The sequence below is a fragment of the Schistocerca gregaria genome, chromosome 4, assembly GCF_023897955.1.
Source record: "Schistocerca gregaria isolate iqSchGreg1 chromosome 4, iqSchGreg1.2, whole genome shotgun sequence".
In the NCBI taxonomy this organism is placed as follows: domain Eukaryota; kingdom Metazoa; phylum Arthropoda; class Insecta; order Orthoptera; family Acrididae; genus Schistocerca; species Schistocerca gregaria.
In genome coordinates, this window is record NC_064923.1 from 254544235 (window position 1) to 254556075 (window position 11841).

Consider the following 11841-nt stretch of genomic DNA (forward strand, 5'->3'; position numbering starts at 1 on the left):
AGACCAATATTAAGAAAGGTAATAAAAGCAATCCACTAAATTACAGGCCAATGTCATGAATGAAACAGTATTTTCGAACATATATTGTGTTAAAACATCATGAATTACCTCAATATGAATGGTCTGTTGACACATAGTCAACACGGATTTAGAAAACATCATTCTTATGAAACCCAACTAGCTCTTTATTCACACAAAGTGTTGAATGCTATCAATGATGGATTTCAAATTGATTCCTTATTTCTAGATTCCCAGAAGGCTTTTGACACCATACTTCAAAATGTGTGCTTATGAAATATCATCTCAGTTATGCGACTGGATTTGTAATTTACTGTCAGAGAGGTCACAGTCTGTAGTAACTGACAGAAAATAATTCAGCAAAATAAAAGTGATTTCTCGTGTTCTCCAAGATTGTGTTATATGCACTCTGCTGTTCCTTGTCTATATAAACAACTTAACAGACAATCTGAGCACCTGTTTTAAATTGTTTGCAGATGATGCTGTCATTTAGGAAAGATATCTGTATGGTGCATAAATTGGCAATTGACCCTAAATAATGGAAAGTGTGGAGTCATCCACGCGAATGCAAAAAGAAATCTGTTAAACTTCGATTACAATAAAATCTAAAGGTGGTAAATGCAACTAATTATGAAGGAATGACTTAAATTAGAAAGAACAAATAGAAAATGCTGTGGGGAAGGTGAACCAAAGACTGCATTTTGTTGGCAGATCACTTAAAAGATGCAACATGTCTACTAAAGGGACTGCCTCACTACATTTGTCTGTCCTCTTTTGGAGTATTGCTGCATGGTATGGGATCCTTGCCAGATAGAATTAACTGAATATATCAAGAAAGTTCAATGAAGGGCACCATGTTTTTGTTGTGACTCAGTTTTGCATTATTGAGAAATAGGGAAGAGAGTGCCATGGACATAATACAGTATTTTGGGTGCACCTCATTAAAACAAAGATGTTTCTCATTGTGGCAAAATTTTCTCATTAAATTTTATTCACAAACTTTCCCCTACAAATGAACTACACAGAGAAAAATGATCATTATAATAAAATAAGGGAAATCAAAGCTTGCACAGGAAGATGTTGCTGTTCATTTTTCCATATGATGTTTAAGAGTGGAATAATAGAGAATTATTGTGAACGTGGTTTTATGAAACCTCTGTCAGGTATTTAAGTGTCACTTGCAGAGTAGCCATGTAGATGTAGATGCAGATGATCCTACCAACATACATAATAAATATTATCTTTTTTCCATAGCTTTAAAAGGATAAAATTAAATTCCAGTATTCTATGAGTTATTTTTAGTGGACAGTTACTTCTTATTAATCATTAAAAATGGGTAGATGACTAAATATAGTATAGTCACAAAATGTAGCAATATAGAATATTGAGGCATACCCAGCTGTGAGATGAAAATATTTACATACATCCACTGCAGCTATCTTTGTTTGATCACTCACATGTGCATCACTCAGATACCGTTGTGCTACTTTTTCTAAAGCATCATCAGTCCATGGCTATGAAGAGATGAAAATGAGATGTTAGTCATAGAGTTTATGGATGAAACATGCATCCAAAAATTATTTTGAACAGTCACATAAGCTAAGCTATTGTGTAGATCAAGATTATATACAATTTATTTTGAGCAATACCTATTAAAACCACCAAAACAAAATTTCATTGACAGTAGTGCCATCTCTTTCACAAGTCAATTGCTTTTCACCTTGGCCTCACATGGGACTGTGATTAATATTCCTATGTTTCTGAAAAGAGGCTAGGGGATGAGGTGTATGAATATGTAAATATGTACTCATGTAATTTAACACATGTGTTGATTGTATTTTCATAAATACAGTGAGAAAGGCTTACAAACAAAATGGATTGAAGTTAATGTGATTCAAATGTTGCAGAGATATTACACAGTTGGTAAGTCTTAAGAGAACATCCTTCCGAGATCAATTATGACTTATGCTTGTGAACTTTTTGACTTCTGGATAAAGCACACATATAAGTGGCAGAACGTTAAATGAAAGCATGCAAAAGTGAATGCATTGTGTTGTACAAGTGCCAGAAGTCAGTTTGTGTGATAGGGTTCCATGCCTGTTGCACTTGGTCGGTCACTACAGGGACAGTTAATGCTGGTTGTGGATGATGGTGGAGTCATCATCCAATGATGTCACATATGTGCTCAATTGGAGACAGATCTGGTGATTGAGCACACAAAGGCAACATGTCGACATTCTGTACAGAATGTTACATGTTGAATTACAGCAGTGGTGTGTGGGTGAGCATTACCCTGTTGGGAAACACCTCTTGGAATGTTGTTCATGAGGGCAGCACAACAGGTTGAATCACATGACCGGTGTACATATTTGCATCACGGTGCATGGGACAACCATGAGAGCACTCCTGCTTTCTTATAAAATCATGCGACAGGCCATAACTCCAAGTGTGGGTCCAGTGCGTCTGTCGTCACACAGACAGGTTAGTTGCAGGCCCTCAGCTGGCCTCCTCCTAACCAATACATAGCCATCACTGGGACCAAGGCAGAACCAGCTTTCATCAGAAAACATAACAGACCTCCATCCTGCCTTACACTGAACTCTTACTTGATGTTACAGAAGTCGCAAATGACAATGTTTTAGAGGCAGAGGAATACATTCTTTATTGCGTCTGGCTCTGAGCTGTCCTTGAAGTCACCAATTTGTAACAGTTCATGGCATGACTGTGGTGCCAATTATTGCTCAAATTGATGTTGCAGATGCAGTACAATGTGCCAGCACTATATGCTGAACATCCATACTCCCTCCACGTAATGCCGTGTGGCCACACAGAGCCCAGTTGTCTTGTGACCGTAAGTTCCTGTGAACACACCTGTCAGCACTCTACCTACATTCCTGTCAAATCTTTCTGCGATATCACAGAAAGAACATCCAGCTTCTCAAGGTCCTATTACATGATCTCATTCAACTTCACCGAGGTGCTGATATTAGCATCTTTGTTGCGTTAAATGCATTCTTGACTAACAGTAACTTACCACATCCATCTCTGCCACTAGGAGATACCATTGAAATCCCAATGCCAGCCTCAAGCCTGGATGAAGGAGGACGGTTAGGTGTGGGGCTAACAGCCTTATCCCAGAAAAAAGAGCTTATTACGGAACCACAGGAGAAAGGAAGCTGGATGTAACAGATAAACAGCCTTGGCAATGGAAACAGCATATGAATAGGTATTTAGTAAGATGGAATGTGAGTACAGTGAACAAGACTGGAGGACTATAGAACATGAAAAAGGAAATTAAGAAATATAATGTGATGATGGTGGCAGTACAAGAGCTCAGTTGGAAAGGAAGTGGAATATTAGCACCTGGGACACACATGTTGTTCTACAGCTGTGAAAGCAGAGGATATGGAGGCACTGGTTGATAATGCTCATAAGGCAGCCGTACTGAACTTTAAGCCTGTTGCTGAAAGAATCTTTGTACTATGAATGAAAGCCCACTTCTTCAATATGTCCTTCAGATGTATGTATGCTCCAACAGAAGATGCATAGCTGGTGGGAAAAAAATTCTATGAGGAACTGGAACAGGGAACAGCAACTGTGGCAAAGCATGATGTTAAGGTGGTTATGGGGGAGTTCAACACTCAAGTAGGAAGAGAAATTGCATACAGGAAAGCAGGTGGTAAAGAAAGTCAGCATGAAGCTTCTAATGGTAGTGGTACCAGACTAATTGACTTTGCCAAGGGCAATAACATGATTATTAAAAAGCACATGGATGCAAAGGAAGGATTTAAGGAAAGTTACATGATGCTACCCACATGGAATCACAAAAAAATTAGATTGATCTCTTACTCATAGATAGATGACACATGTTAGATAAATTAGAAGTGGATCATTGTCATGGTGCAGATGGAGACAGTGATCACTGCTTAGTAAGAGTCAAATACAGACAGAGGATAGCCAATTACAGACAGAACAAGAAAACTGGTGTGCCAAAGTTTGATGATGCCAAGTTAAGAAATGCTGAAAATTCAGCACAACAGTGTAAAGCTATTTTGACAAATAGATTTAATGAATCTGAAGATCGGGCAGGAGAGGGGATTGAAGAACGATGGGAAATGGTCAAAGGTATAATACATGAGACAGCTGAAACCATACTGGGTAGAAAGAAGCAACTGAGAACCCAGGTCTTGTTTCATGAAGATCGTAGGAAGAAGATATAAGAAAGGAATGACTCTTTGCCTTTAAATATGTCTGCTTGTGTCTGTGTATGTGCAGATGGATATGTGTGTGTGTGCGAGTGTACACCTGTCCTTTTTTTCCCCTAAGGGAAGTCTTTCCACTCCCGGGATTGGAATGACTCCTTACCCTCTCCCTTAAAACCCACATCCTTTTGTCTTTCCCTCTCCTTCCTGAAGAAGCAACCATCGGTTGCGAAAGCTAGTAATTCTGTGTGTGTGTTTGTGTGTTTTGTTCATGTGCGTGTCTGCCGGCGCTTTCCCGCTTGGTAAGTCTTGGAATCTTTGTTTTTAATATATTTTTCCCATGTGGAAGTTTCTTTCTATATATATATATATATATATATATATATATATATATATATATATATATATATATATATATATTAAAAACAAAGATTCCAAGACTTACCAAGCGGGAAAGCGCCGGCAGACAGGCACATGAACAAAACACACACACACAGAATTACGAGCTTTCGCAACTGGCAGTTGCTTCGTCAGGAAAGAGGGAAGGAGAGGGAAAAATGAAAGGATGTGGGTTTTAAGGGAGAGGGTAAGGAGTCATTCCAATCCCGGGAGCGGAAAGACTTCCCTTAGGGGAAAAAAAGGACAGGTGTACACTCGCGCACACACACACATATCCATCCGCACATACACAGACACAAGCAGCACATTGGCAGACCTGTGCTCTCTTAAGGGAGAGCAGGCCTGCTCACCACAGTGGGTTAGCTTACTGTGGCCAGTGCCAACACATACCACTGTGTTGAGCAGGTTCCATGGACAGCAGTGACAGAAGCCAGGTCTCCATCACCAGAGCCTCTCCTCTCCAGTCTGCCATTGATGTTGCCCTCACCAGTGCCCCCTGTAGTGGACTTTAATATCCAGATGGCTTCCACCTTCCTGACACCATCATGTCCACCAGTCAGCCAGGCTCCACAGCTAGTGGAGATACCCTCATTCCACTTACTTTTGCTGGCCGCAGTGGCAGAGCAGATCTAGGCGCTTCGGTTCTGAACTGTGTGACTGCTATGGTTGCAGGTCGAATCCTGCCTCGGGCATGACTGTGTGTGATGTCCTTTGGTTAGTTAGGTTTAAGTAGTTCTACGTTCCAGGGGACTGATGACCTCAGATATTAAGTCCCATAGTGCTCAGAGCCATTCAACCTTTACTTTTGGCTGTACATGCTGGTCTGTGTGGATTGGGAACATCTTGCCCTTTTGGCTGCAGCCTCTAGCACTGCCATGGATGCCAAGGACATTTCTTCAGTCACAGCACCATAGATGGTGATGCCTGGTTTTTCCCCCTGCAAGGAAGGAGGAATGTAGTAATGCACTGAATACCACACATAACACCCACACCAGAAGTAAGTCTGGTCCTACAGCAAGCATAACATGTGCTGACATTTAAGCAGTGCACCCAAAACTACCCGAGATGGTTGCAGGGGCACCTCAGTACCTACCTCCCTCACAAGGTCTGCCATTCACTTGTGGCACTACACTAGTGGCACATGACATGCAATGCTTCTTTACAAGTTCATGTGCAGGCAACCAGAGCTCTAATTAATTAAAGTGTTCAAGATGAGTAAACCACTCTCATTGTATTCTTGTTGATGTCATTCCATGAACCAATAAATTGTATATCCTTTATCGCCATATGTTTCCTTGTGGACCTAGTTATAACAAGGATATTCATCTATCATAATCATACTGAATATTTTAATTTTTTTAAAGGAAGGCACAGATTAAATTTATGCATTATTTCCATCAGAATATGTAACTGAACATGGACCTTTATAGCAACTTCATAGCATCTTCTGTGTATGATAGATTTTCCTTAGTAATGATAAAATAATGATAAAGATTTTTCACGTTATTACCTCTCTTGTATACACTGCAGTTAAACAGAGCATTTTTCTCCATTTTTATCAACTACTAATGAGTTTATTTGAATCATGGAAATCACTGAGATCAAATGCAGCCAGTTATTTCTTATCAACCAGTGGAATTTGTTTTATCTCAATAAATACATGTCAGTTTTTTATTTAGATATTCTGCTAATACTAAAGGTGTTGTGAAAATAAACTCACTAGATAAGAGTGAAAACAAAGTATTAGAAATTTTCAAACAGAAGAAGCTGAGATCAATGTCTCTCTGCACTTCTGCTGGACTTATATATATATTTTCTGTACTTCCAGACAGAGTATATTAAATCATAATGTAATTCTGCACTTTCAAAGGTACCTTACAGTATTTGCTACTCACATGATGTTCATTATCGTTCTCATAAACTGACATACAGCTGGGAGAGTGGTGTGCTGACCACATGCCTCTCCCTATCTGCATCCAGTGATGCCTGTGGGATGAGGATGACACAAGAGCTGGTCGGTCCCATTGGGCCTTCCAAGGCCTGTTTGGATGGAGTTAAGTTATAATGTTCATTATAGTTCTGACAAAAGAACATAAAGGAAAATCAAAGAACTCAAGATAAGTACCATCTTATCAAGCATTCACTGACTGACTTACATTTCATAAATTTTCCTGTTTCAAAATTTCTAATACCCTGTTTTCATATAACTGCTGTCACTCTTATCTAATGAGTTTATTTTCACAACACTTAATCACCACACTTTAAACTATTTATGGGGGCAAGATGAGTATGGAAATGCTATTAATCCACAGTACTTATCAAGCAGCTAAAGCTTGAGCACTAAAGTAAAGAAAACTTTTTATGTATTATAAATTTCCAAGTTAAAGCTGTTAAAGTAAAACACAGAGAAAGGAACCAACTTTCATTATATGTACTCACAGATGACTTACCTCAAACCATATGCAGTCACAACAAGTTACTAGGTTAGTATATGAGTGTAGATGCCTACGATATTCACTGAATGTGTGATTAAAAGACATCATAACATGCAGTTTCAGTTTGCATCGGCTGATAAAAAACTGGAAAGCTTCAACCAAACTGATCTCAACACTGCTTATACCTCCTTGTGCTGCACTGCGTACCATCTGAAATTTGAATACCAGTATGCTGTTTTTTGGCAAGTATCAGAGAATTTATCCATTTACAACATGATCCACAGAGATCGAAATTGCAAGTTGTATATATTTTTTTTTAATTTTGAGGTAATGACAACTGATGAAGCATAATACTGACATAAAATTAATTATTTTATCAGAAATAAAATTATTATTGTATTTATAATTTACTTGACAGATCTGTTCATTAGTGAAGTCAAGAGTATTTAGCTTTAGAATTATAATCATACTTATTGCTTTCTGTACTTGTTCAAAAAGATAAAATCAATATAAAACTATATTTCTTTTTGCTTTTATGAAATGCTAATGAACTGCAATTTTTTGGTTAAGGATATTGATTATACAACCATACACACATATGTTTGTAATAAAACTATTATTCCTCTGTTCTTGTTCACTTGGAGCATGTGTTACAATTTAGCATAAAACAGTTGGAAGTTAATAGTTCTTGCCAAGAAGTGTGTTAATTTGTGAAAACTGCAAAATAGGGAATGAAATAATTTTGAAGAGAAAATATGTTCCTGCTCTATAGTATTACTTATTTGATGTATGGATAAACCTCTTTGCAGCACTAGCATGAAGGAAGTACTATCCTACATTGATTGTATCAACTCAAAGAAGAAGCTACAACAATTAAAGACATCAAGTAAGTGCAAACTACTTTTCACTGACATCCCACGCCCGCTCCCCACCCCATTCCCCTCTCTCTTTCTCCCTCCTCTCTCTCTCTCTCTTTCTCTGTACTTCATGTTTTAAATAACTGAAGACTTCTGCTGTCAAATACACATGCAGCAACTGCATAAATATTTGGAATAACTGACAACACTGTAATTAAAATTTGGCATTTTTATGGTTTTAAACAGAATAGAGGTTTTAGAATGTGCAAAACAGAATGACAAACATTTCTACACAAAGTCAATTAAACTTTGCTAAGTCCAAGCAGCCTTGCATGAGCCAAGTATCATGAAGACACCTGAATACATTTAGTGTGATAATTATAACTGTTTACAGAAGTTGCAGCATGTGGAGCATAGTTATAATCTCTTTAACATGGATATGAATATCTATCCAGAATTGCCCTTCTATGAGAATCATCATGTGGGCACCACAGGTTCAGTTCTTTGGTACTATATGGAGAGATGATTAGCAAAAATTTCTGTAAGGGCAGATAATACCTTCCTTGAGCATACAGTTACATTCTGCCTTGTAGCAAGATCATCAGGAAATAAACACCTAGGATGGCATGAAACTGATGGGCTATCAGTCATTTTCATATGAGTATAATCCACAGTATTGTGAGATTCCTCTCCCAAGGCACATGGTGATCATGTTGTGGTTGGAAAATTTTTTGAGGGTCTCATTGCATTTACTTTCTGCCACCTGCTTGAGGTTGGTGCTGTGTGTCACTGCACTGTATAGGGACTCCAGTAGCTGGAAATCCAGTGGTGTTACTGACAAGTCTCTCATAAGCAACATCAGATGGTAGATGATAATATGCCAGGAGTCAGCTTTGATAATGGCCCTCACATTGGTAGTGGTGAAATTCTATGTGAAGGCACAGTGCAGTCCCAAGTCCAGTTCAATACAAGGTGTACTTAAGTTGCTATAGATGAATTATTTATGAACAAGATGGAACAAAGCTGATCATTAAAATTTGTAAAGTCTGTGAATAAATGCACAAGTTACAGAATTTGGATTTACAATTTGTTACAATCTTCTCAGAATAAATAACAAGCAGAAGTAATACAGTTATAAATACCAATATTCATAAAATACCTATTTGAAAACAGTGATTGATTCTGACATGTGCTTTCTAAATCCTGGTTTTATTTTGATGCATACATGAATCCAGGACTTGTAGTGATTCAAGAATTTCCACGTAAATTCTGGAACTGCTCAACCATCTGCCACCTTGAACACATGATGTTTTAAAGATAAGTGTGGGAGAGCCTATTTACTGTGCAACACATGTCTCTGTGTGTGCAGGATTGACATTTGTCATAGGAGGCCAGGAGCTGCATCAGATGAGCAGCACCGACAACTGTTTGCCGCTCATGCCTTGGAAGCTGTATTAAAAGGACAAGGAGTGAGGAGTGTTTGTGTAATATTCCATGGTTAATGGTACTGTGATAATTGTTAAAGAGACAGATGAACCATGGACTGAATAGAGACTTTTACTTACTTCATGTTTGGGACTCACTAGATTCAAGACATGTTAATAATTAAGAGTGTAAATGTTTATACAAGAAATGGTAAAATGGTTTCCTATTGAAGTGAAAATATACCATAATTGAACTGAAAGTTTTCTATGAGCACCCAATTATTTCAAAAGTACAGTCTTTTAAGTTCCTATAACCCATGATAGCCTTCGGAGAAGAAGCTTTTGGGAGATTGATGTAGCTGATTATCCAGAGAAGAGGATTGGCTAGACTCGTTACATAAGTCAACTGATGAGAGAGGGGTGTGAATTGTGAATGCAATCCCATTTTGCACCACTCCTCGTGTCATCAAAACGTTAGAATGTGGCAACCTAAGTAACTGGACTCAAAGAAAATGGGAAGTTTAAGACGGAAATGGGAGGAAGATATTTTGGGTTGCCATAGAAACCAGGCATAACAAGATAAGAGAACTGTTTTGAGTAATTGGATTGAGACCATGGTACCAAATAGAAGAAAGTTGTGGATGCAACACAGTAAAAGACCTAAGAAAGTAATAACGTCAAAGGAATGGAGAGTAGACCTCAACATTTTAGACCAAGAAGAGTTACACCAAGAATACTTTGGCTAAGAAGATTCAGTGTGGAGAGTACACAGCTATCACATACATTGCAACTGATGCCAACACTGTAACCAGCCTTACATCCAATAATGACAGTGTCAATGCTGCTCACTGGTGCAGACTATACATCCACTTGCTGACTCAGACACTGTAACCAACATTCAATGATACCAGCGACAGTGCTGTTCACTGGCACTGAATACACATCCGCTAACCAATGCAGGTAGAACTCTACACCAGGTGAGCGTAAAACAATTATTGTTTGATTATAAATTTGAGGAAACTGTTGAAATAGACTGTAATATTGTAGTCATTACAAGTAGAGTAGAATTTTTTTTTTTTAATGCTCGCAAAGTCTAAGACACATAAAGTTATGGATCAAGAACAGCAATTAGGAGTAACTTCAGGACCAACCAGAGCTATTAAAGTGAGTAGAGAAGTGCCAGACTGGTATGAAGTAGCAAATTTAATCAAAGTCCAAAATGCCCAAATTACTACTTTAAGTAAAAATTTAGAAGCACAGAGTGCAGTTTTAAATGCTCAAATTCTTAAGGTGGATTCAGTAAGTACTCAGTTGATTGCTAAGTTGGATGACCAGAAACCAGATTCAGCAACTCTAAGTGAAAAGCTCGATGCTGGTAGTGCTAATTTAAGTAGAGAAATAGACACAGTGAATACTCAAGCAAATAATAAATTGGATGTTCAGAACAAAATTTTAGGATTCTTAAGTGCACAATTAGATTAACAAAATAAGGAATGTAGCCAGTTATGTGAAGTTATGGGAAATTTGAAGACTGAATTTGACATTTTAACCACTAAAGTGGAAAATGTTAAAATAGATTTGAAAGGTGAATTAACTAGTTCTTTAAGTAGTCACACAATCAGCTGTTCACCCACTTTAATCAGACACAGAATAAACCATTCCAAGATTTAGCAAAGAAGTTAGAATTCAATGTTGATGATAAGTGTAATAGTGTAGAGTCCGACTTTAGTGAAAAATTAGGATCATTTCAGAGTGTATGTAATGTTACATTTGATGCTGCAAAACAAAGATTACACACTTTAAAGGAAAGTGCTGAGAAGCAGGACAAACAAATTCCTATAGTCAAATCGCAATTTGATGGCATTAACACTCGAGTTGATAATGTGGAAAGAAATTTTAAAGAGAATCTAGCCACTTCTGAATAATAAATATCAGTAATCTGGAGGAATAGGTAGAAGAGATGATAGAAAAGTTGCCAAAAGAGTAACCTCTGACAATGTGTCTCCGATTTTATCTTCTGATCTTAGTAACACAAAAAGAAATGTAGAAAAACTATGAAAATAATTCAAACTTATAGAGGGCAAAGTAGAAAATAGGATGACTTTTCCTAATGTAGTGTTAACTAGTGAAGTAATGACAGATTTACAGTGGGGATCAAATTCATGGTTATCTAGGCAGTTTCCTAAGTTTAAGCCAGATAGGGAAGTACACCCCACTCACTTTTTGAAAAGGTTCAATCAAGCCTTGCCCAAGACTTGGGAAGATTAAAAAAAGACTGAATTTGCAGTGGGATATCTTTTAGGAGAAGCCTCAGAGTGGGGTACAGTAAACATCAAAAACTTTTCGTCTTGGTCACACTTCCAGAAGAAGTTTAAGGAGTGGTCAGTGAGTGCCCAAGAAAAACTAATTTCCAATTTGTGAAACCCAAAGTATTACAACAGTATTTGGGGTATGATGAGAAAGTATTTTGACTGGCATTTAACAGGAGCGAAGTACTTAGATAAGC